General features: G+C 38.8%; 1 protein-coding gene and 1 long non-coding RNA gene across 6 annotated transcripts in view; one reads left to right on the top strand and one right to left on the bottom strand.

Annotated features, from left to right (window-relative positions):
• Window positions 1-26617, top strand: part of DNAJC19 (DnaJ heat shock protein family (Hsp40) member C19) — a 734312-nt gene that overhangs the window by 413857 nt on the left and 293838 nt on the right. The window lies entirely within an intron of this gene.
• Window positions 1-26617, bottom strand: part of LOC127056465 (uncharacterized) — a 402113-nt gene that overhangs the window by 108421 nt on the left and 267075 nt on the right. The window contains exon 1 of one of the 5 annotated variants that reach the window (XR_007775815.1): window positions 5612-5824. The exons of 3 other annotated variants lie outside the window; for them this stretch is intronic. This is a non-coding gene — a long non-coding RNA (uncharacterized LOC127056465). Of the gene's footprint in view, window positions 1-4346; window positions 4439-5611; window positions 5825-26617 lie in introns of those variants that run through there. One more of the 5 variants, XR_007775820.1, reaches the window with a different exon arrangement.

Below are 26617 nucleotides of genomic sequence, written 5' to 3'. Positions count from 1 at the left end.
TAACCTGCTAAATGTGTCTGCTCCGCCCTGCAGCAGAGCGTCTGACCCTAAGTGACAGTGGGCGGTCGCACAGCCCCAAAGCAAGGGGCGGGCCCCAGGGCAACGGAGTGCGGTAAGCCGGCATGGCTCCCTCCTGCCTTCAAGGAGGGTTGAGCCCTGGCCCCGCTCTGCTACAGTTGGGTTAATTTGAAACGCAACTACGTACACAGATTTTCTCCTAGCATCACAACAAATCAGTAGCAGAGCCAAGACTGGAAGCCTTGATTCCCATTCTCTTGCTCTAACTACTTGCTTCCCCCATTCTCCTTCTCTTCCCTCATTTCTTCAGTGAGGTCACAATTCGGTGTTTGTTCGCATCAAAATTACGTTGGAAGTGACTGTGATATCACAGGCAGAGTTGTAAAATCAGTGAATGAATCAAATAGAACAAGAGGTAAAGTAAAAAGCCACCACAAATATCTTGATAATCGGCAAGATTAAGAAAGAAATTCAGAAAATATACATAACAGTTGAATGAGGGGTTACTAGAACCTAATATTTAAATTGATATGAGAGCAGAATTGGGGCTTTTTAATTGCTATTATTAGATGTGGCACTTTGATAATTTGCCAGATTCCTGAAGAAGACAGAACAATATATAAAATTGGAAATCTCTTTAAGATTTGCTTAAAGGACAAGCAAAACTCAGTCTGTGGATGGAAGTCACTATCCCTGGCGGATGTAGATCCTCCCACTTTAAAGAAACAAGTAAAACTCTCTCGACTGGTGCAGCTAGATTGGGGAAACCTAGGGGACTGAGTTCAGAGACTACGGTATTTCTCTGCTCTTTATATGATTTGGGCCATTGTTTGCAGGTGTCCAGGCACAGAGAGGGAGACCTTTCCTTCTCTCTTCCCCATTTCTTGGTCTCTCCAGGCCCAGCTCTCTCTTCAGGGCCAATCTGCTACCCATGATGTGCTGTGAAGCTCTATTTTTTCCCCTCTCTTTGACTCTAAGGTTCCTCATGGAAAAACAGAGGGATAGTAGCTGATATGTCTGGCTTGTCCTCCTCGATTTCCTCCCCAGAGCACAGGCAGAAAGAAGACCAGAGGACATGACCTAATCCAGGAGACAGAAGAAACCTGATAGAAATATCAAAGTAACTGAGAAGCCAGAAATAGGAGAGGATGTCTCTGGTGCTACTGTTTCCATGTGCTAATTTGTGGCACACAGATATCCCATCTGGTCTCTCGTTGACTGTCTGCCTGCTCCATGTCCCAGTCTTCCTGAAATGATAATGTGGCCAATATTTCACACCAAACTTCTTCAACAGAATGACAGATAAATCAGCCAGTTGGACTGAAGGAGTGAGGAACCAGGGCCTGATCTTGCTCTCTTGAACTCCATGGGAGTTTTGGCATTGTATTCAACAGCAGTGAGATTGGATCCCGCAAGTGAAAAGAGATTGAGATAGTTTAAAATGGTCTCTTATAACTGAGGGTCATCCATTGGAGGTAGGTGTTAGTGGTGGTTCCAATACAGTTTTTAAAATAGCCTTGAGATATAGCAAACAATTATGCATTGGGTAGCTTAAAGTCATGGCGAGGTGCTTTAAGAAGCCTAGGACAGTCAGGAGGTCTGAAATTCTATTCCATCCTTGCCACCAAATTGAAATGAAACATTGGACAAGTCCCTTAACCTCTGTGCCTCAATTTCCCCAAGTGAGAAACGGGGATAATAATATTTATCCAGCTCTGAAGAGTGCCTTGAGATATTATTGCTTAATTAAAAGTAAAATCTTGTATTGCGGGTCGAGAGATGCTTTTGGAGGGAGAGTGGAAAACACATGAATAAAATATACCATTATTCCACAGAAGCAAAGTGCTGAAAGCAGGGCACAGTTAGTTAGCCAGCTGGGAACATTATGTTGGAATGCTAGACTCACTGAAACTATGAATTGTAGTTAAAGCTCATATTCAAACATGTTTATATGGGCATTTGACCTGTTGGCCATGATAACATAGCTTAGTGACTAACAAGCTAAAATGGGGCATTCTTGGTTCCACACCAAATATGCTTACATATTGAAAGAAACAACATTACTACAAAGTGAAAAATAAATGCAACAATCACCAGAAGTGTATTTGGAATTTGTATTTGACAGGTGCCACCATTGCCTGAGTGTTAAACTTTGAACAAGGAGAACTTCCACCTCCTCTTGTGCCTGATCCTTACATAAAATCAACTCATTTATTTTAACAAGGTGCAATGCACCATCATTTTCCCTTTTCTCTCAGCTTGAGCCTACGCCACCATTTTGTTGTTGCTATGCAAAACAAACAACCAGCAAAATGGTAGCTATTAATAATACAATGAATAATGATCTATGTAGAAATCCTGCCATAAGCACCAACAGCCCATCTATTGCCAATGTCGGTGTTTCCAGATAACCAGCTCTGAGTTTAATCCATACGGTGCTACCAATCCCCAAGAACAATGTACAGAATGTCTTTAGTTCTGCATATGCTATATGCATACTGACTGCCCTAAGATCACAAAAAGAACATACTAATTTGTTGCTCTATATAGACTTTCAGGAAAAATGGCCTATTATATGGACATCAACAGCAGTGCTGACAGCCTTAAAGGAAGGTCTGATTCTCCATAACAGAAGTAGGATAATGAATGACAGCGATCAGTCAGCAGGGAGGAATGTCTGATAAATACAGAAACAAGTAGTACCAGATTGAAGTGGGCAACATGTTAATGCTATTGTCACACGTACAGTCCTCTACTACTAGACTTCTTTCCACTGCTATAGCAAAAGCAGTATCTAACTCCTGAATGGAATATTCTGCTGTTATGTGTCTGAAGCATCCTTCAAGAATTCTTACATAACTGCTACACAGAAGGAAAGAGAGAAAGAGAAAAGAAAAAAAGACAGTGTAAAATACTTATGTATAGATTATATATTGATGCATATAAACATTAGATTGCACATTTGACTTTTTAACAACTTCACAAAATAATTGGTTTAGAACAAAAATCAGTATCCCACATACATAACTATCCAAGCACAGAAAAGAAACTGTTGACTCGTATAAGGACAATAACGCTCACAAAAAACCTTAATATAGTTGTGCCTGAATGCCCAGTGTTCCTGGCCACTGCCTGTGCAGCTATCTAGTTTGGAGTTAACATTATTTTCAGATTGAATTTTGCTTTTAAGAATGACATAAATATTTGTTTACTTTTCATACATCCAGTCAAGTTACCAACCTTCTCATATATAATAATTTGAAAACTTTACTTTCCAGTAATTCATAAGCACAGCACTACTCACGGACTTCAACCTATATTTACAGTTATACTGGATGTTCTCTCTTATGCTTTATAGGAACTAGTTTTTACAAACTCAGTGACAACCCTTGAACATGCTATAACTTCATATGAAGATTGCTCTCGTAAAATATATATTATATGGATTATAGAAGTATTAATTTTCAATTTTGTATTAAAATTTTAATTCTTGTCAGTTTTGTTTTACAGCATCAAACATTAAAAATAATGGTCTTCTATTTAATCTTTCATTAAATCTTTATAGAACTTGTCCACAGTGAAGGTTTTTATGCATACAAGTACTAGGGAGCTTAATTAACCATACTTCATTGTAGAACTTTAAAATATCTTGTTAAAATTCTTCTTGTAATTTATTTTGAAAAATGCTAGACAGGTAAAAACAAAGGTCAAAAGTCACATTGGATAATAGCTGATGGTTTTGATAATGCTAATTATATATTACTAAGGAATAAAGGTAGAAAGGGAAATATGAGCACTAAAAGAAAGATAAACATCCCAATGCTGGATTTAAAAGAAAAAAATAATAATTTTTTTTAAATGTCTTTGTAGCTCACTGTCATCAATCAAAGACATAATGAAGCCTGAATTAAAAATGTCAGTTTCTGTGAATGTTGATAACTTGGTTCTTTGTTGTACAAGTCAAAATGTGTCTGTTTGATGGGTTAAAATGACAGTCTGAAAATGGGAGAAGCTGGAGCTAAAAAAAGAAGAAAAAAACAAAACAAAAAAAGACTTACAAAAAGTAGGCCCATAATGTAGTACTTTAAGGGGAAGACCTGTAGGGTAGGAGCCAGTATCTTTAGGAAGTAACCAAGCAGCACTAAAAGGCTATGTCCACGGCCAATCAAAACTATTTCTCTAGCTGCTGGGGCTCTTGCATTTCTGTCTTCACACTAGACTGGAAACTCTTTGTACTAATTGCCAGACTGTACCAGATTTTCTGGTTCAGTTCCATCCTATAATTGACTGACAATGATGGGCAAGGAAGGGGAAAAATTCAGGCTCACCACTGCAAGAAGAGGGTCAGAAATGGTTTCATAGGGAGCACATCATTGCTTGGCACTAAATGCAGGGTTAAGCAAGCATCGTCTGCACTTTCTTCTAATTCCTAGGTTAAAAAAGGATGGAAAAAACATTCAAACTGTAGCAGGGCATGGATAGGATCTTGTAAAGTAATATACCCTCTGTGAAAATCTTTCACAAGAAAAGGAAATGCCTGAAAGGGTCAGGAGTTTTTGGAGATTGGGCTATAGTTGCAGATATTTTTTTAATAATAAAAAGGGACAAAGTTATAATTTAAGAGTTGTGAAACTATAAAAATGCACTCATTCTACAACAGAACACACTTGTCTTAGTCATAATCAAGTATATGCTTATAAACCATAACTTTACCATGCAATTAAAGCAATTTACAAACCTAAGCACTGAAAATAACCAAAGTGCAATATAACTTTTAATGAAAAAGGTAGGAATCTAGTAATATAAAGTACACAGAAAAGATTTTAAAATATTTTAAACATGTAACATCCACATACATTCAATATGCACATATTTCACTATTGTGCATCTAGTGTAATTCACAGCAGTTAATGTACATACTTAATTGTACAATTTGCTTCTAATTGTTTAGCCGATGTAATAAAATATAGGGAGAACACAATACTGGCGACAAATAAATGAAGGTTTCTTCAAGAGCTGGACTAAGGACAATGTCCTTCAGATTATGTATCTTATTTACTCCCAGTTGTTTCCTGCCTACTTTATTTCAAGCAAACAGCACCCCCAGCAGAATATCCATCAAAATATTTAAAGCACAGCACCAAAATCTAAAATGGAAAACAAGCCATTAGTTATGGCAAGGCAGGTCAGAATCACATATGATCATCTGAGCTATAAATGTACCGGAAATATGCCCTCAGGTCATACAAACATTTTCCCCATACTCTTACACTAGTTTTTGGAACATACAAATGTGCAGAATACCTGTGCCAGCAGCACTTCATTGTGCAAGTCACATAGCATCCACTTCAGTTTTTAGTTACAAGTCAATTACTGTACAAGGAAAGGTACATTTCACTCAAATCCATCTCCCCTAACCTCTGCACCCCTCACTCCAAGAATGATTCATTTTCCTGGTAAGCTGAAACTTGCTACGCTAGCGTGCCCTCTACAAAAGTTACAAATAAGTGATACACTGCAAAGTTTCAGAGCTAGGCCAATAAAGTTAGCATCTTATAATCACAGGCAGCAGAGGAGTTAGGTAGAATCTTACCTTTCAAACCCTGAACAGAGCTGTCTTTTATGAGGCCTATACCAGCTGACAAGTCCTGGGACTTTCTCAAACACAGTACCCATACAGGTGAAATTCTAATAGGTGGTAAACACCTGAGAGCAGGACAAGAAGACTATAAGAAAGAAGAAACCAAATGAGTAAAATGTCTTCCCAGAGCCACCGTCAGCTCTTGTGCATGGGGAGTTACGAATGCACTGGCTATAGACTTTTGTCCAAAGCTGTAGTGTTTTTTTTTTTTAAGTGAAGCTAGATTAGTTCATACAAAACTCAACAATACAGCACTGAAACCCATTGTTGATATTCAACATTTTTCACATAGCGGAACAGAATAGACAATATGGTATCTAGGAAACCATGGGCTGGATTACAAACTGATGATATCTCATCCTTCTGGAGGGCCTGTAATCCTTTTTATTACCTACCACAGCAAAAACAAAACAAAACAAAACAAAACAAAAAACACAAACACAAACATCTCCACCACAGCATAAACCATCCAAAATGAATATTATTGCAACTTTGACAAAAAAAACAGAATGAATTAAAAGGAAACCTTTTGCCTAAACCCTAACAAAATGAAATAAAAAGGAATAGATGACATTCAGATAATTTTAATAACTACGAAACATGCAGCATTTGGATACCAGCACCCTGGAACTAGTTTTAAAAATAACTTCCTACCTATTTATTTAAAAGTAGAGCTGATCCCTGAACTAGGCCTGATATTATTTCTTATACAGCTTTTGCAATTTAAATGTTGTAATGTATTTCATGAATATCTCAGAGCATTACAAGACTAGCTATATTCCCTTTTATAAAAAATGTTACTTCTGACTGGAATTATTACTGCACGTATAGTAACATCTGAAATAAATGATCAGACTGGATCCTGACACTGAACAAAGAATTATTCCAACTCAAAAGTCAGTTTAACAGTCTACCCTAACCTGCCTAGTTTTCAGCATTCATGGTTTCAAGATGCTTCAATACTGACTGCGTTTTAACCTGTTTCTGCAATGCTTTAACTCACCAAAATAATTATAATTAAATTGATTATCTGTGTTATATTTGCTACTCTGTTAAATCTTTTAATGTTATTAACCTGCCAGGCTCATTCCATTTTTACACACTCCAGTTCCCATATTTTCCTTAAAACCCCAAATAGTCTAGGTAGCCACAGAAGTGATTGTTCCTACCAGTTTCTTTTCATCACTTCTGCAATTGACCAATTGACAACTGATTGATGGTTATCTTTTCACTTCAACAATGAAAGAAATTACCATCACTATAGCTATGTACAGTAAATGCCGCCAGAGTAAATTACATGATTCTAAAATTCTCCTTAGCTCACTTAGTAAAACATCAACACAAAAAGTTTCTTTTTTGCCTCTCTTCCTGTACTGCAGATTTGGCCTTTCCTGTCAGCTTCAGAAAAGAACTTGACAGCTTCTTTAAAAAGAGGAGTATAAAAGAACTTGAATAAGGGATGGCACAGGGCCGGGCTAAGGCTTCCATTCTCTGCAAGTGGCTATTCTCTGCACTGAAAAAAAAAATATATTAGGCATGTGAGCACAGATAAGCCACATAAGAATACCCCAAAGAATATTCTCAGTGACCTTGAGATTCTGCTGCAATTCCTTAACCATTCTATGTTGGAAGAGCTTCATGAATTCTGAACTTTATAATGGTTAACTTATTTCAAGTATGTGGAATTTATTCTCTGTGATTGTGTGTGTGGAGGGAGAAATACTCCCACAAAATTAGAAAAAAAAAAGTTTGGCACTATGGAATAACATAACTTCAATTAGTGCAGAAGTACAAGGATAACTTTATGTCATTATGAAAGAGTCAAAATTGCATAGTGCTGATGGACAAGAGTTTTAATTTAGCCTAAAAATGAAAGTTTTGATTTTTATCTAACATTCTTTAGCTCCAGCACAGCAGGATATTGAAGATTTTTTTAATCACTATAAATTTGAAATATATTTTAGGTAGGTTAAAGATATTGTTGAGAAAGAGAATGAAGGATTTATTAAATTTTATTCCCTCTCTGAGGAGAGGTTTAAAACACAAACAAAAATAAGAGAATTATTCCCTACTGAGACTTTGTATGTCCATAAAATTTATTTTTGTAAATATCAAAAGAGAATTCTAATCCTATTTTTGTTGCCCAAAGAGATTTTTACAATGATGTAAGAGTCCTTTTTTAACAGTACACAATTAAATCATAAATAGATCCCTCTTCAGTCTAAACTATGTCCTTTAAAACTACTTAAAATAATTATTGCAGCAAGGGTCTTTGACAGCACATTGCCCTTCACTTTTAAGTGTAAGTCTTCTACTGTTTTGGTTGCAAACAGAGCCAAATCTGGTCAGTTTTCAGACTTTTCCCATTAATTTATTCTGAAGACACAATTCCATACTAATTTATTCTCTTCTCCCACCATGTACCCTCCGTCCAAAGAGCTAGGTGCATAATGGGGAATACTGAGGTTCACCTTCTTGTTAAGTATCAGTCATAGGCCACTGCTGGAGGCAAGGTATTGGACTTGATGGACAACAGGTTATATATGGAATGACAAATCCTACTCCAACTTACTTTATACCCACAGATCCCTCCTACAAATAGCTGCTAAGTGGTGTTTCAGCATAACGCAAGAGGATGGAATATATTGTACTTTGGACACACCCTTCCAAGGAGTGTCCAGCAAAGAGTTATGATAGTAGAATTGTCAGTCCTTGCCTTCTGGTCCTCAATTGCATGCTTGGCAGGAGGTGCCTCAACTCCAAGGGCTGAAATCCCAAGCCTGATTCTATTACGTGGTAGTACAACATGCTACCATCCCTGCCATCAAATTACCTCATCACCTTAGATATGTATTCCTACAACAGTAACTTCTTTGCCCTCTGAACTTACAATCAGCATTAGTAAAATCATTCAGGACTACTGTGTCCAGTTCCAGTATCCACACTTCAAAACACACCTTGAAAAATTGGAAATGGCTCAGAAGAGATACAGGAAAAAGTCAAGGTCTGGAAAACGTACTTTATAGTGAGATGCTTATTAAGATCAATTTAAGAGGCGATTTAATCGTGGTCTACAAGTACCTACTGTGCAGCAGATTTCTGATAGGAGAGAGATCTTTAATCTAGCAAACAAAGGCATAGCAAGATCCAAGAGCTTGAAGCTGAAGCAAGAAAAATTAAGACTAGAAACTAGGAACAAATTGTTAACAGTAAGGGCGAAGTCCATCACATGAAGTCTTTAAATCAAAACCAGACACCTTCCTAGAAGATATGCTCTAGAGTCTAGCTCATCAAGAAGTAATTGGTTTGATGTCAGAATTATTCGGTGAAACTGTATGGCCAGTATTATGGAGCAGGTCAGACAAGATGATCATAACGGTTCCGTGTGGACTTTATGAATCTACATATATTAAGGGGTTGATCCAAAAGACACTGAAGTCACTTTTCCCCTAGGAATTTTTTGCTCTGATAAGAATAAAACTAATTGATATAATGCACTCTCTATTGAAAAAAGCTTATTGTACAGAGAAGTGTGTTTTGAAGTCCTAACCCTTTACAGTTTTCACTTAAATTGTGCATTTAATTAATTAAATACATTAGCAAAAGCAACTATATAATGGTGTAATTTTTACATTAATCATAAATATCTATTTAGAAAAGACAAATGGTGAAATATAAGTATGCTGTGACTGCAGAGGCTGAAGGGAAAATGGAACATTTAAATAAGCGACTTATTCACTATTTCTTGGACAAGAAATGTACTCCTTTGGGGTTATCCTCCTCATGTTGTACACTGAAAAGTCTGCTCTCAGATCTGCATAGCTGATACCGGTATTTTGCTCTGCATACAAGAACAGATATCCCACTCCAGAGATGTCAATAAAAGTTCCATGCATGCAGGCAATGTAGCACATTATATATTAAAATCTTTACGGATTTGCAGAACACCAGAACCAACCAGATCTGAGAGCAGAGTTTTGGTTTTAGTTATGCCCATATGAAAATCTGGAAACCCAACACAGTTTACATATCAGAAATTCTAGGGCTGGATGAACATTTTTATAATTTGCAATTTCTATGAATTTTTCATTGAAAGTTAAGCAAAAAGACAGCCTGAAATTTTCATTTACTTTTTTTGCAAAAATGATGTCCCATTTTTCAACAAGCTATGGATAGTTCAGTCCAGAACCAGATGTGAAAGTTGTAGTTCTGGTCTGTCTCTCTAGACTAAACCATAGATAATTATGTTCTGTTCCTTCAATGGTATCCAACTGTGATAATACACAAAGGTTGTATGATCATAATGCAGTTGAGAAGACCTTTGGAGAAAAATGACTTAATGCCATCTCCCTGGGCTGCTATGAAAGACAAATGGTTCATTGGGGTATTGCTGCGGACCTGATAGTGTAGTTGGGTGTTTTTGATGATGTCACCTCTGTGCAACAATGGTTTCCAATGGTGAATAGCTGGGATCTCATCACTGAATAAAAAGATTAAAGAATGTTTATGCTAATTAGGTTCAATGGAGGAAAACTGTCATAGACAGCAAGTTGTGAGTGTGTTGCAAGGGTAGGCAGAGATTGAGTGATAGCTAGGAATGATGAGAAGAATGAGAGAATCAGGCTCAGAAAGCGAAAAATTGACAGTCAAACTGTTTACTGGTATAATAATAAACTTATACTGAGGAGCATTGAAATCAAAGGTACAATTGTAATTAAAACATGCCATATATTAGATAAGCATTTTTCAGAACAGTCCTTTGCCCACTTTGAAACTTCCACAAATCAAGAGTCTTGAACACTCCTAAATGAAATACACTCTAGACCAGTGGTTCTCAAACTAGGGCCGCCACTTGTTCAGGGAAATCCCCTGGCGGTCCAGTCCGGTTTGTTTACCTGCTATGTTCACAGGTTCGGCATATCGTGGCTCCCACTGGCAGCAGTTCGCCGCTCCTGGCCAATGGGGGCTGCAGGAAGCAGCACGGGCCAAATGGCTAAGGCAGGCTCCCTATTAGGCTCTGCGGAAATGGTGACATATCCCTCGGCTCCTTGGCAGAGGTGTGGCCACGGGGGCTCTTTCCCTGAGTGCTAGCTCTGCAGGTTTCACTGACCAGGAACTGCAGTTAATGGGAGCTGCAGGGGCAGCGCCTCTGAGTGAAGGCATCGCACAGAGCCTGCTAGCTGCACCTCCGCCTCAGAGCCAAGGGACATGTTGCCCCAACCCCCTGCCCCAGGCTGGACCCCTTCCACACCCTGAACCCTTCATTTCTGGCCCTACCCCAGAGCCTGCTCTCCCTAACCGGTATCCCCTCCCAAACCCCTGACCAGTGAAAATGAGCGAGTGAGGGTGGAGGAGACTGAATGACAGAGTGAGAGGGATGAATGAGCGGGTGCGGGGCCTTGAGGAAGGGGCAGGATGGGACGGAGCCTCAGGGTGGGGCAGGGGGTGGGGCATTCAGTTTTGTGTGATTAGGAAGTTGACAACCCTAATGTGTAGCCTATTCTCTCTCTCTCTCTCACATACACATGCTTACTACTTTGTATCGGGATGCAGTATTAAAATATATTTATAGAATGAAGAGAGATTTTCCTTTTGGTATTACATATTAATCATGACTGTTCTACACCATAAAGTGAATTATGAATAAAAGCCAAAAACCATCATCATTTCATGACTTCTAGTGGGATATTTCATTTGGTTTCATGGTTGACGCGAAACATTTCACACATCTCCTATAAAATCAACACCTAATTCCTGTGCACACCCTTGACAAATAAAGTTTCATCACAGCATTTGAAGAAGCAGTTCCTTTATTATTTTAACATACAGGTGTGACTTAGCCTTAACCATTCAAGTGTCTTATGTTTTTCAAGCCATGGGAAACATATTGACCCACTTCACCAAAGTAACCTCAATCTATAAAAACCCTATGTAAATAAAAATGTTTACTCTTCAGGGACTACATGCAGGGGCAGGTCACTGTGGAAAAGATGAAAATGATCACACAAGGAAAGTGTCAGCAAGTGATCTTAAATCTACTGTATCCTGGTAGGGGCAGTTTGACAGCCATCATAATGATTGTTCCTAAAATAAATACTGCCACCCAAAATGCACAATCAGCAACACAGGTATGTCTAATAGATAGACCTACAGTAATAAAAGTCTGTATTATGGATCTAAATGATAAGAATAGATTAGACAAGGCATTGCTCTTTGGAAGCAAAAAGCTATTTATAAGTGCTAAGTACTCTATTATCAATATTATCAAAGGTTCCATTTATCAAGGCCCTTTTATTAGCACTAATCAGCATAGTTTCTGAGAGCCTGAGATACATTAGACAAACTTCTTGAAATGCTCTATAACTCAGTGAATGAGTCTGCAAAATAATCTGCTATTTCATAGAAAGCCAATGCAGCCTATAAAGTAATGGGTTCAGTACGTGCAGCTCTCTATTTCACATGAACTAGCTTTTAAAAACATTTAAATGTCTTTAAAAATAATCTACTCTCAAACCCTCATCCTTTTGAAGGTAGACATTACAAATGCATTGATGAGATGATTAAATAAAATATTTTCATGACCTCCAATGCTACTTTATTAAACACTAATGTTCTGTCAAACAGAAAAAATCCAAGGTGATATAGAACCTAAGATTTCTGGAAAGATACCTGTTCCAAAACTGGGTGCACCAGTAAATTACCCAACACCTCCTAGCTATGCCCAACTCTCATTCAACCAGTCAGTCTTGCCAAGTTTTCACCTCGACATTTTCCTGTTCTTGTAACACGGCTCTCAAAACATATGGAACAGCAAGTTGAACCACTACAGTATCAGACAAGAACTACTCTGCTTATTAGTTGTACAGCAACAAAACCCCAAGTTATATCTTCTAATGAGCTGACTCTTTTGGCAGAACATAACCTCTCCTAAGAGACTGGGTGAAAACAGTGCATCACGGACTAGCACTTCTGGAACCAAACAAAATTCTTCCATCATCATTGACTAAACAAGTAGATAGAACTCAACCATTTTCAAGAAAGATCTAGTCAAACCTATGTAAGAAAACAGACAAAAACTGCTAACAGTTTCAGGAATCTGAATGTATCCATGACATGGAATTACTGCAATTGTTACTAAGGGTAGATGATAATAAACCAGTACTAAGTAAGTACCTGATCCAAAACCCACTGAAGTCATTAGTAAGACTTCCATTGACTTCATTGGGCTTTGCACCACGCATGATTAATGTAGGTGGAGGGTCTGACATCTTAGGCAAGAGAAATTATCAGCATTCTGAACAGATTCTCCTAGATTTTACCAGTGTTTTCTGCAAAACACTGGAGAAAACTCTCACCTCTGTTATTTGATTCTGTTGATGGTTCTTTGCACACCTAAATATGCAAAGAGAATGGCTAGATTGTCTGATCATAACTGCTAACCTGGGTAAGAGAAATTTCCTCAATAACTTCTGAAGTTCAGTTCCAATTTCTGCTTCAAACAAGCCTTCTTCAGCTTCAGGTAGATATTTACAAGTGAAATCTATGGAAGAAAACTTTCATTTGTGCTGGAGACCACCAGAATGCTCCCCATGTGTAAAATGGGAGCAGCACCTCCTTATCTCACAGGGATACTGTGAGGATAGTCTATTAATGTTAGTGGAGCACCCAGATGCTATGCTGATGATAGCCAAACCAGTGGTTCCCAAACTTGTTCCGCTACTTTTGCAGGGAAAGCCCTTGGCGGGCCGGACTGATTTGTGTACCTGCCATGTCCGCAGGTTCAGCCAATTGCGGCTCCCAGTGGGCGGGGTTCACTGCTCCTGGCCAATGGGAGCTGCTGGAAGCAGCTCAGGCTGAGGGACGTACTTAAATTGTGGGCACCCACAATAAAGGGGCACCCATTCTAGGCTTCAGACACCTCAGCTGTCACCTCTCTTCAGTGGAGACACGTGTCTCTCTCCCTCTTAATGGTGAATTTCCAGGCTGCACAGTTCTCAGACTACACTGTGACCTCCCCAAGCCAGGTTGCCTAAGATGGCATGCTTCACTTTTCTCCTCAGAGATGGTAAACAGTGTAATTGCCCACAGTTAAACTACCACACAGCTCCTTCTAAGCAAGCACATTTATTCTTAAGATAAAAGGATTACAGAGAAAACCTATTAGTGACAATAAAAGAAACAACAAACATGATAATAAGCTTACCAGAGATCACCCCCTGACTCCAACAAGGTCTTTGCCCATTAAAAGGCCTTCAAACCCCACCCAGGGGTTTTTCTGTGGTTACCAGGTCATGACTCTTTTTGCTCAGAACAAGAACACAGACTGAGCCAAGTCCTTTCAACCCTTCCCAGGAAGGACTGGGGCTTCCTTGGACAGTAGGTCCTATCTGTTTATTGGATCAGAAAGAAGACCCTGAGTCAGTTTAAATGTAGGCTATCTATCCAAAAATCCTTTCTTTGTCTGTTGATCCATGCAGAATTCAGTTTGATCCTGTTAGTGAAGGCAGGGGGCTGGACTCGATGATCTTTCGGGGTCCCTTCCAGTTCTATGAGATATAGGTATATCTCCATATATATATGCGTGTGTGTGAGTATATGTATATGTGAGTCTTTCTCCAGGTGATGGTAGTTCTCTGGAGTTGTTACAACGTGAGTGAATTTGCTTACTGGCACCCCTTCCCTCACCCCCACATTGTTTTTAATTCCTGGAGGGCTGTAGTCCCTCTTCCTCATGGAGTTACATACAATCCCTGGCACACAATGATCTATAAACTTAATTCAATAAGGTATAACTTAATTAAGTAATATTTGCCCGTGCTGTTGGAGGATATTGTCATATCTGTCATACCATGGTTGCCAAGCAGCCATTCATTCACCTCCCGGCACTGATGAGGTCATAAAGACAAACCCAACAGGAGATGGACTCACAGTTGCCATAATTATCAAATTAGCTACCAGATTAGCAATCATGTCTACTTTGAGCTGGTGTGAGAGATCTTCAGAAACCTTTTGGTTCAAGTGGGGCAGTTAATTTTTTGTACTTTTTATTTTTTTAATTCTCAGACTTGTTTTTTTTTCTGTTTGGGTGCATGAGTGAAAATGGTGTCATTAGTGACGATTTAGCAGTGGCAACTGCTAACATGGAAGAGAGTGTGTGTCTTAAGGACAAAAGCAATTCCTTCAGGATGTTAACGTTCTGTTGTGTTTGCTGCTTTCGGAGGAGGTAAGCATGACTGCTGTCACAAGACCATATTTGCCCCACAAATATGGCGGACAGAGGGATTTAAGCAAGCAGTCAATAGACCATTCTACTGCTGACCAGACAGTAGAATCCACTGCTTAGACAGTGAGAGGAGAGGAATTAAGCATATTATTTGAGGTCACTGTGTGGTTATTAAGCCATTAGGATATAGGATGAGGCTGGGACAAAAGTATTTACAGCTGCCATCCATCCCCAATTCCCCCCCTCATATCTCTGCAGAAATGAAACAAACTCTGTACAAAGGAGGGGGAAAACAAAAAGAAATAAGAGAAACAAGGAAGAGTGCCATCTTGGAGCCATACCCATGGATAAGTCTGACAAGGAGGAGCAGAGAAAGGGACAAGACCATTGGAGCACTGTGTCACTGGGTGAACTTGACCATGGAGATGCTGTAACTCTGGCTGCTAAACCATACAGCATGGAGACTCAAGACAGCTTAAGTACTGTGCACTTAGATGTGCACCACAATGAACAGAAGCAGGAGCAAAAACTTCTGAGTGCAGTGTCCCTGAAGGTGCATTGTGAGGAGCAAAAAAGAAAGGACAGACAGGACTACCTCAACAACTTGTCTCGAGGTGCACGGTATGAAAGGGGAACACACGGAGGACAAGACCATGTAAGTGCTGTGTCTGACAGAACAACCACCAATGAAGAGCAGGACTATCAAAGTGTACCACACAAGGAGAAGCAATAGCCTATGGGAACTGAACACTTGAGTATCTTCTCTCTGGGAGTAACCTATGAAAAGGAAAAACCAGAAGGACAGATACATGTGAGCTCTCAGTGCAAAGGTGCAGCCTGCAAGGCGGAGCAGGATTACCATGGAATACCATACAAGGAAGAGCAACAGCCTATGGGACCCAGACACCCAAACAGTTTATCCCTGGGTATAACCTATGAACAGGAAACACAAGAAGGGGACCATGTAAGCACTGAGTCTAAGGGTGCACCATCCAAAGAGGAGCAGGATTGTCAAGGTGTACCATACAAGGAGGAGCAACAGCCTATGGGACACAAACAATCAAACAATTTATCCCTGGGTATAACCTATGAACATGAAAAACAAGAAGGATGCCATGTGAGCTTTGAGTCTGAGGCTGCAGCCTACAAAGAGAAGCAGGACTGTCAAGTTGTACCATACAAGGAGGCGCGGCAGCTTGTAAGACCAGAACACCTGAGCAATTTATCCCTGGATGTAGCCTCTGAAAAGAAAAAGCAAGGAGACCATGTGAGCACTGAGTCTGAGGGTGCATCCTCCGAAGAGGAGCAGGATTGTCAAGGTGTACCACACAAGGAGGAGCAACAGCCTGTGGGACCCAGACACCCAAACAATTTATCTCTGGGTATAACCTATGAACAGGAAAAACAAGAAGAAGACTATGTGAGCTTTCAGTCTGAAGGTGCACCCTCCAAAGAAGAGCAGGATTGTCAAGGTGTACCATACAAGGAGGAGCAACAGCTCATGGGATCTGAACATTTAAGTATCTTGTCTCTGGGAGTACCCTACGAACAAGAAAAACAAGAAGACCATATGAGCTCTGAGTCTGAAGGTGCAGTCTACAAAGAGGAGCAGGACTGTCAAGGTGTACCATACAAGAAGGAGCAGTCTGTAAGACCAGAATGCCTGAGCACTTGGTTCCTGGGTGTAACCTATGAAAAGAAACAGCAAATAGGAAAGGACCATGTAAGCTCTGTGTCTGAGGGTGCATCCTGCACGGAGAAGCAATACTACCAAGGTGTACCACACAGTGAGCAGCAACAAATTAACGGACTAGAACAACTGAGTACATTGTCCCTGCCTGGAACCTCCAAGGATAAACAGCAAGAAAGACAAGACCACTTAAATACTAGAAGGCTAGGAGCGCTCTGTGAGACAGATAAGCAGGTGGGACAGAATCACCAAAGTAGCCTCTTCCTGTTTGTGCCCTATGATGAGGGGAAACAGCAGGATGGACAGAATCACCAGAACACTATGCCCCTGAGTGTGAGTATGTCATGCGACAGTGAGAGGGAACTGTGGGAGGGACAGGATCCGCAGAAGATCATGTCCCTGTATGTGCCATGTGAAGAACAATAGCAGGAGAAACAGGATCTTGTAAACACCATGATCCCGTGTGTACCCTGTGACAAGGGGAAACAGCAGGAGGGTCAAAATATCCTGTATACATTCTATGAGAAAGAGATGAAACAGCAGGATGGACGGCAGGATCAATTGAACCCTATATCTCTGTGTGTGGTCTGCAAGGAAAATGAGAAGGAAGAGGAGGAACAGAATCTCCTGAACACCACATTCCTGTATGAGCCCTAGCAGGAGGAGCAGCAGAAGTAACATGACCACCTTGGACACAGCTGGACTGTAGAAAGCAGAGGACCACAGGAGAGATGAAATCACTTGTATCTTTATGAGGAAGAGGAAGAAATATAAATTATTTCTACTGAAATATGAATTGTTTGAAAGCCTTTAGCACAAAAGCACAATACACCAAGGATGGAAGTTAAAACAAATTGGAATCAATAGTTCCAGTTATATGCTAACAGATACAATAGCTTAATACCCTACAGCAATATGGTAAAATATTAAAGGACCTGTATCACAGGCCTTTGGCAGGGATGCATTTCTGCATTAGATAATTACAAGCCCAACATTTTCAAAAGTGGGTTCCCTAAAGTTACGCACACAAAAAAGGTGGCCTGATTTTCTGTACTGAGCAGTTGCAGATCCCACTGATGTTAATGGATGCTGCAGGTGCTTAACAATTTTAAAACCTGAAGTTAGGCACCTAAATCCATATTAAGACATCAGAATAAATGACTGGGTGTCTGATCCTGCGTCATTGAAGCTGATGAGAGTTCTGTCCTTTACTTCAATGGGAGCAAAAGCAGGCCCCGCATTTTCAATGGTATTAGCGTCCACAACTCCCACTGATTTCAATGGGGGGTGTAAATGCTCTGCACCTGGGAAAATCTGGTCATGCATTTAGGTGCTTAAGTGTGCATCTAACTTTTAGAGAGAGCCCCAAAAGAATTAAAAGGTTGAAATTTCAGCAAAACATTTTCAAAAACCTGTTAAAATGTTCAGTGATAAATTGTCACCATTTCCCATCAACTTTACTGACTTTAAGGCCAGTATTTTCAAACTCAGGAGCCTAGAGACCTGATAGCATTTAACTAAAATAAGAATGTCCATGTTTCTCTGGAAAGGGAAACAGAGAATGTCAGGGTTGGAAGGGACCTCAGGAGGTCATCTAGTCCAACTCCCTACTCAAAGCAGGACAATCCTCAGACAGATTTTTGTCCCAGATCCCTAAATGGCCCCTTCAAGGATTGAACTCACAACCCTGGGTTTAGCAGGCCAATGCTCAAACCACTGAGCTAGCCCACAGAAAAAGCTAGCTCATATTTCTGAAAATAGGCTGCTTTGTTTCATAGCTGATCTTTAATTATAAGGCCTCTTATACTGCATGATATTTGCTACAAAACATTACACAGTATCTTCACAAATACAGTGTAGAAGCAAAAGTCTAGGCCACTTTTCAACCCTCACTCATTTTTGCTATTTACATAGAAAGTAAGCATTATAATAAGTCTGTATTTTGATTAGAAAAAGGCTTGAACCAAATACCAGATCAGAACATCATAGAAGTCTGAGAGTGAGGAGTTAGCTAGATCCAGATTTGAATTTTGTAATCTTTTTATGAATTGAACCAAAACCTTGGATCTAAATAACCTGAAGTTTGGGTTCTAAAGATCTAGTTCTGAATTTTGTGGCTTGGGCTAATATTTAACTTGGATAGACTCTACAGATGATATACATATTCAAACTAAGCAACTAATACTGTGTTCACACTCTGAATGTAGTAAAAATCTCTAGATAAGATAAGCCTATATGCAAGTAAACTGTTAAAAACAACAGAACAGTTCTAATCTAACCATCCTGTTTTCATTGGTGCAACACTATACACACACACACACGTGTAAACACACACATATATATGTTAAAATAGTTATATATGTATATATTCTCATTTGATTTGATTAATATTATGTCAGTGTTCAAGAAAGTAACATGGTTATAATGACAAAAAGGTTAGAAAGTATCAACAACCCTCCAACCCTATGCCATTGTTAATTGTGGCCTCGATCCTGCAATTTACAACATACTCATGAACACCTGCAGCTGTGCAGAGTCTGATTAATATCAGTGGAGCACCGCATTTGGGGCGCAGATGAATTTTAAACACAATCTGATACAAAAGCTATACAAGATCACACATTAAAACACTGCAGTTTTCTGGTAGGAAAGACTACTAAACATGAAATATGATTATAGCAAGCACTAAGGATAGTCAACAAAATTATATATATATATATATATATATATATATATATATATATATATATATATATAAGCACAGATATCAAATGAGAAATTATAACATTTCAACAATGATGGAATAGTTGAAATTATATATGATATTTCAAAAATAAAACAAAATAGAATAAAATAATAGTGTACATCATATATACACAAATATATACATGTATGTATAGTGTGTATATATATATATATTACATACATGCACTAATCTCTAGACAGAGAGGCACTTAAACTTAACATTTTGAGGCATGCAAAATTAGAGGCTATGTCTGAAAATCTGTTGCTAATCCAGCAAAGCATGGATGCACTTCAGTGGAACTATACATGTGCTTACCATGCTTAAATGCTTTGCTGAATCAGGGACTGAGGGCCTGATCCTGTACCAACGAAATCAACAGAGCTTTTGTCATGCACTCCAATGCCTGCAGGATAAGGTCCCTTAGTGACTTATCAATAGAACCTATGTATCCTGACACCCAGTCTGATGCTTTATCCAATGTGTCATGTTATTTCCCTATACAAGTATATGTGATTATTACAACCACATATATGATGATATATACAAAGCCACAAAAGTCGAGATTTAGTTCTTAAAATATTATTTTGTCAGAGGAAACAGTGCATATTGTGTAAATATATACAAAAGGCTAAGGGAGGATTTTTGTTGTATATTTTGAGAATTAAATTTCATGTCAGTACTAGCAATATATATTTTAAGAAATTAGGTTTGACTTTTTAATGCATATAACTTGCAGAAGATAAATGGGATGTAAAGAACTGTTATGTCTGGCTAGTTATATAAAAAAATCATAGCCAGTAGCTCGTAAAATTGCAGGAACCACTTGAATCCTAAAACTACAATTTATATATTTCTATTTTAAGATTCCTAGCTATATATACAGTTTCTTTTACTCAGCTGAAATAATTCATACAGCTTGGATTGCAAAATGAAAAAGAATACAAACAAACAGAATTTGCAGAACTTTATTTCATACTTTCCCCTGCCAGGCACTGACTGCATGATCACTGGATTTCTTCTGGAACATTTCACATCCCTGAGGTATGCCAAACAGTAGCTATAATGCAAGACATAAGAGTATCATATGATGTGTTTATTATAGCCATTTCTCTGTTGCTGCTACATCAGAACCCCTCTGAGGCTTGATAAAAGTTTGCCAAAAATAAAATTCAAATATCATTTTAATCAAAATAAGATAAAGAGGAGATTAGTGCCACCAGTGTCAACACCACCACTTCCAAAACATATGCTCAAATAAAACATGAAAGCTTCAGGGGATTGGTTTTTGCAAGCTTCAGTAGTTTACACTTCCTCTCTTCCCCAACTCTATGTATTATTAAAATGCTGATGATGTGTGTTAATGACAAGCTTCATTCTCAAAGGACTCATTCACTGAAGAGGCACCATTAACTTAAAATTCAATGCAACTGAAAACAAAATGTATTTACTTAAGTTACTAATATTTTATTGTATTTTATTTATTGCAATTTATCAGACAACATAAAGAGGCATTCATTTACAACTCTGGGTGCCTTTGACATTATTTAAAACACCAATATAACAAAATAAAATAACCCCCACCAGCAACCCCTTTAAAGCCCCTAGCATAACTCCATCCCCAACACAGCCTACCAGAAGAGTTTTTCTGTATCAAACCTTCATCTCTGATTTACACCCTAGATTATTCAAATGGAAATAATTTTTATATCAAATTTACTTTTTCCAGACCCTGGTGTTTCTTCACCTCTTTTTTTCAGTGTGAACAGTGAAAATAATTACAAATTTAATTTTTGTTTATAGTCTGTTTCACTTTCAGATTCTTGAGGAGAATGTAGGTGAAAAATGTGCTAAAAATAACTAGCTCACTTAGAATTTAAAATATGAGGAGCTTTTTAGACCCAGTGACATAGCCACCCCCATAAATACTCCCTAACTTTACCATCAAGTTCATTCTCTTAGACATACAAAATACTCCATAGTCCATTCGAATGAGAACATTTCAGATATTACACAAGCTAAGAAAAAGTTTGGACTGTAAACTGTTCTTATCATATAGCAGTAAGATACACATATAAGAAATAGACACATATATACATTAGGGACGTGGGATAAAAGAGGAATCCCAGAAAACTTTTTTCCAGAATTTCAATAGGCCTCAGACCAAAGCTTTATAATAAATTATAAATATTGTAAAAGGTTTGGTATTACTTGTTTTTCCAATTTTCCAATTTCATGAGCCTTCATGCTTCTGACAAGAACTAGAAACTGAAGTTTAAATATAACACCAGAAAAGTTTTGTTTCTGTATTTCAGAAACAAAAAAAGCTCAGAAAATCTTAAGAGGAAACCTCTTTCTCGTTAGAATCTCAGATGACTTTTGCCAATCTAGATGGTTCAGATTATTTAGGAAAATTTGGAGTAAACAAACAGGTGCTGGATTTCTTATTCACAATTTGAGGTTCACCTATCAGTAATATACAAAGCACAAGCCTCTCACTGTGAAGATTTATGGTCTATATAAGACATTCTTCTGAATACTTTTGCAAGAAACATGTTTAATGGGATACAGAAAATAACTAACCCACAATACTAACATGTAAAAAAATTAGTTCAGAACGTTCTGATATATGATTTGTCATGTTATATTTAAATCCAACAATTAAAAGGTTAAAACTAGTTCTGAAGTTGAGAATGAGTTTAATCAGAACACCACGTGCAATTTTTTCTGAAAGTCTAAAGTGTATAGGAACAGACAAAAATGATCCATTGTTGCTATTAGTGTTATAACATGCACCTGTATCTATTTTCATCTGAACACTCTAAGAAGAGTATTGATGGAGAAGATTGATGGTTTCTGAAATGATTATACTGCTCTTTCATGTTTCACTCTTTACAATTTCTTACTAAAATAAAAGCATTTATTAAGGAATTCTCAAGGGTGTCAAACTCCACAAACCAAACTTAAAGAAAAAGTTAGTCAAACGCATGCAAACTGAAACTGACTATTTTACATACATGTCTACTTATTTGGTACACACTGCCTGCCTACCACAAATAATAGGAAGATGACAAAGTGTTTGGCACTGGGAAATTTACGCTTGTGTTAATGCAGTTCAGAATATGCATTCTGCTATTGAATGGGTTTCCATCAGTAAATCTGTCTCTAATAAAACAGCCATTTAAGAATGTAGATGAAAATCCAAACTTCTGGCTCCAGATAACTTTGTGGTTCTGGAGCATCATTACATTTAAAAGTGAACCACTTAGCCTTATGCTGTTAATTTACCATTAGACAGGGATTTGGGGAAAAGGGTGTTTGTTTTATTATGTTATTGTTCCATTAATTGCTTGAAAACGCTGGACCAGTATTATATAGTCAACGGCAACAAAATATCACACCCACCTATTATTTCCTTAGGAAATTCAACCAAGAGCTTGTATTTGCTCTCTAGAGAGGCAGGCCAGGGTGGCTGTTAGAGATATGTTTTACTCTGGATGGAAGGGGACACTTCCCTCAGCCATCATTGCTAATGAACATATGGTAATCTGCAACAACGCAGAACTATTTAACACCAGTGTTCAATTTAAGAGGAATGAGGAATCATAGGAATCTCAGCCAGGCAAACCGAAACAAATAAAATCCCCCAAAATAAGTAGGAATGTAAGCTACAGCAAGGGTCTTGTTCAGAGCCTCTGCCCTCAGCAAAAAAATCCCATTTTGTTCAGTGACAATTTTGTCTGTGTAGGAAGTGCTCAATCAAGCTTCCACATTGCATCTTCCTGAACTTCTGTGAAATAGCAACACTCCTCTTGCTTTGTATGTGACTGGCTGTAAAAACAAGATTGTAGGCCTGTTTTTCAGTCAAGGCCTACAAATTAGTGTCCACTTACACTAGATCATAAACGCTTTGGAAGAATGCCTGTTTGCCTACATGCCTATACTTTGTCAAATACAACGGAGCCCCCACACCGATCAGGGCCTTTGGGCACTAGTATGATGCAGATAATAACATGTGTACATGTCACTTACTAGGTATACAAAAGTGGATCTGTACCATTCATTTGTCCAGGGAACATGTAGGGTTTGTGCATGAAAAATTGATATACAAAATGAGAAACTAGCTAAAAATGTTGGCCTTTAAAGAGTATTTGTTATAATTATAATTATATGCATATATGTATGCATTATTTATATAATGTATTTTTCTGTCAATATTGTCATTATTCCATATATCATTATAACATGTATATGTATTATATATGGGCATGATGTAACAACTCCAGTAGCATTTGGCATGGCCCACTGGTGCGGGTGGTTAAAATCACCACAGGGGCAGAATTTGACAACTAGTCTATGAGCTCTAGTCTATGAGCTCCAATTCTTGAGCCAGCTGCCCTTGAGAAAAGCCAGCTAGATGTGTCCATAATTGGTAGAGTTAGCCAATAGGTTTCATCAGGTGTTCCCAAGCAACGTAAGACTGAAGCTGGACTTCTACAGAGTTGAAACATGCAGGAGTGGAGCTTCACTTCCACACAAACTAGGAGCTCGATAAAACTAAAGGTCTGCTTCTGCGGTCCTCCAAAAGCCAAAGGAACACTGATTCAGGCTCCTTCCATCACTCCATTCCCCCAGGACCTCTCCTTGCTCAGCTTCAGTTCACTAAACAGCTGAACACTTGTATTATCTGAAGTGTGGCAATATCCCCAGGTAAAGTTGGCCTAAAGGACCCAGCTTGAGAAAATGGGGTTTTGGATAACTGAGGGTTGCACTGTATTTTGACAGAGACTGTAGGTACCCAACCTTGAAAATGCTGGCACTGGTTGTTAAACTCCTAAAAGGGTGTTATAAACTAAAGGGAGCAAAAGTAAACACTCTAAATAGAAACAGTTCCATTTTATGAGCAAGGGATTTTAGACACCCAGAATCAGGATTCATACATATTTAATAAATAAAGCAGAATGTTATTAAACCACTTCACTTTTTAATGTCATCATTACTCATGTTGTCCTGTGGGCCTCCAAGACAAAAATAAAAAATTATAGGATGATTTCTGTATTGAATACTTTCAAAATGCTAAGAAAAGACATTATGTTAAAATAAAGCAATACTTTGGTGAAAGCATAGCATTTTAACACAACATATAATTTTCACTGTACTGAAATGATAAATGAACTGGGTTAGTCATCTCCACACAAAGGAGAGATCAACACCAACAGCCTTTATTCTAGCTCATGCAGTGGCATTGATCAGGTACCAGTAGTTGCCTCTTGTGATAAGATTATCTTCTGAGTGTTTTGAAATACTATATTTTGACTGTTTCAATACTTATACAAAACTTACTTTCAACAGAGTATGAAACTGATTCTAATATGGAACCCTCAGTCATGAATTATCCTTGATCAAAGTCATTATACTCGGAGAATCAAGTTCAAACTCTGAACTGTTACATTAAGAAATGATTGAAAGACTTTCTATTCACTGAAAGGTTTTCTATTCTTTTCAAACATGTTTTTCACAACACCAACATTTATGGAAAATACAGCATTAGAAAAAAGCTCAAAGCACAAGAAACTGTGTTTCGAGGAGCATGACCTAAGCAAAACAGATACATCTCTGAATTGGCTGAATCAAGGGCAGAATCAAAGTATATGGTTTATTGCAAGACAGAAAAGCCACTTTATTGTAAAGCAGGATTTTGTGTGTATGTGACAACGAAATTATATATCAGGCAGACTATTTTTGGTGAAACAGATGCAGAACTAATTTGATGGTTTATTTTGCAAACATTTGGGTTCTTGTTTATTTTCCCAGAATTTGAATAGCATCGACTATTCTTGTTACAGTGAATACATAGAGCTCAAGTATATATTTTTTGAGAGACAAGTTCATATATGCAAAGCACAGCAGATCCCCGATAACCAGAAAGTCTGCGAGAACTCCTTTAATATCCAGTATATTTGGAAGAGCATGAAGCGGAAGTGGCTAGAGGGGTTACCAGGTATAGCCTGATCACATGGCCACAGCTAGGACTAGATTTAAGCACATGCTGTTAGTTCATGGTATCTCACTCTAGTTACCACACTCTAGACTTCATAATTATTCCCTATCCTGAATTTACCAACTCAGGTGAAAACTCCAAATGTTCTGCAGAAAGCTGACACTTTTCATGAAAAAGATCTTTAGTTGGAAACTCCATTTTCTGTCAAAAAACCATTTTGCTGGAAAATTTTTGACGAGCCCTACTTACCTCTTAGCCTCATGCTGGACAACGTTAGTGTGCTGCATGTGTGCTGATTTGGTAGTTCAGTCAATGGGCTATAGAAGAGAACATATATTTCAGTATTGTAATTTTCCAATGCAGGTTCTGTTGAGGATTTTTTACCAAAGAGTTACCCCGTTTATGCATGATGTCAATGTTGTGCTCGCTGGAATGGCTCGTGAACAAGAATATCAGGGCAGACTGTTAAGAAGCAGGGCACAAACCCCACACTGAGTCACAAATGAGTTGCAGGCTTAGGTTTCAGATGGTGATAGAGCTGCTGAAATATCCAGCTCTGTAAATCCTTTAGGGCTAACCCAGGTTAATCCTGGGGCTCAATTGTTTATGTTTAGGAAGTACAGTATCATAGGACTGGAAGGGACCTCAAGAGGTCATCTAGTCCAGTCCCCTGCACTCATGGCAGGACTAAATATTATCTAGATCAGGGATCGGCAACCTTTGGCCCGTGGCCTGCCAGGGCTGGGCCAGTTTGTTTACCTGCCGCATCCGCAGGTTTGGCCGATCGTGGCTCCCACTGGCCGCAGTTCACCGTCCCAGGCCAATGGGAGCTGCGGGAAGCAGCACGGGCCAATGGATGTGCTGGCTGTGGCTTCCCACAGCCCCCATTGGCTTGGAGCAGCAAACCATAGAGGGAGTGGCAATCGGCCGAACCTGTGGATCCGGCAGGTAAGCAAACCGGCCCGGCCCGCCAGGGGGCTTACCCTGGTGGGCCACGGGCCAAAGATTGCCAATCCCTGATCTAGACAATCCCTAACCTGCGCTTAAAAATCAACAATGATGGAAATTCCACAACCTCCCTAGGCAAGTTATTCCAGGGTTTAACCACCCTGACAGTTAGGAAGTTTTTCCTAATGTCCAACCTAAATCAGCCTTGCTGCAATTTAAGCCCACTGGTTCTTGTCCTATCCTCAGAGGTTAAGGACAACAAGTTTTCTCCCACCTCCTTGTAACAACCTTTTATCTTTTGAAAACTGTTATTATGTCCACTCTCAGTCCAGATTAAACAAACCTATGCCTAG

This window comes from Gopherus flavomarginatus, chromosome 8, assembly GCF_025201925.1.
Source record: "Gopherus flavomarginatus isolate rGopFla2 chromosome 8, rGopFla2.mat.asm, whole genome shotgun sequence".
NCBI lineage: Eukaryota > Metazoa > Chordata > Testudines > Testudinidae > Gopherus > Gopherus flavomarginatus.
Note: the sequence above shows the minus strand (reverse complement) of the source record. Positions and strands in the feature narration are given on the sequence as shown.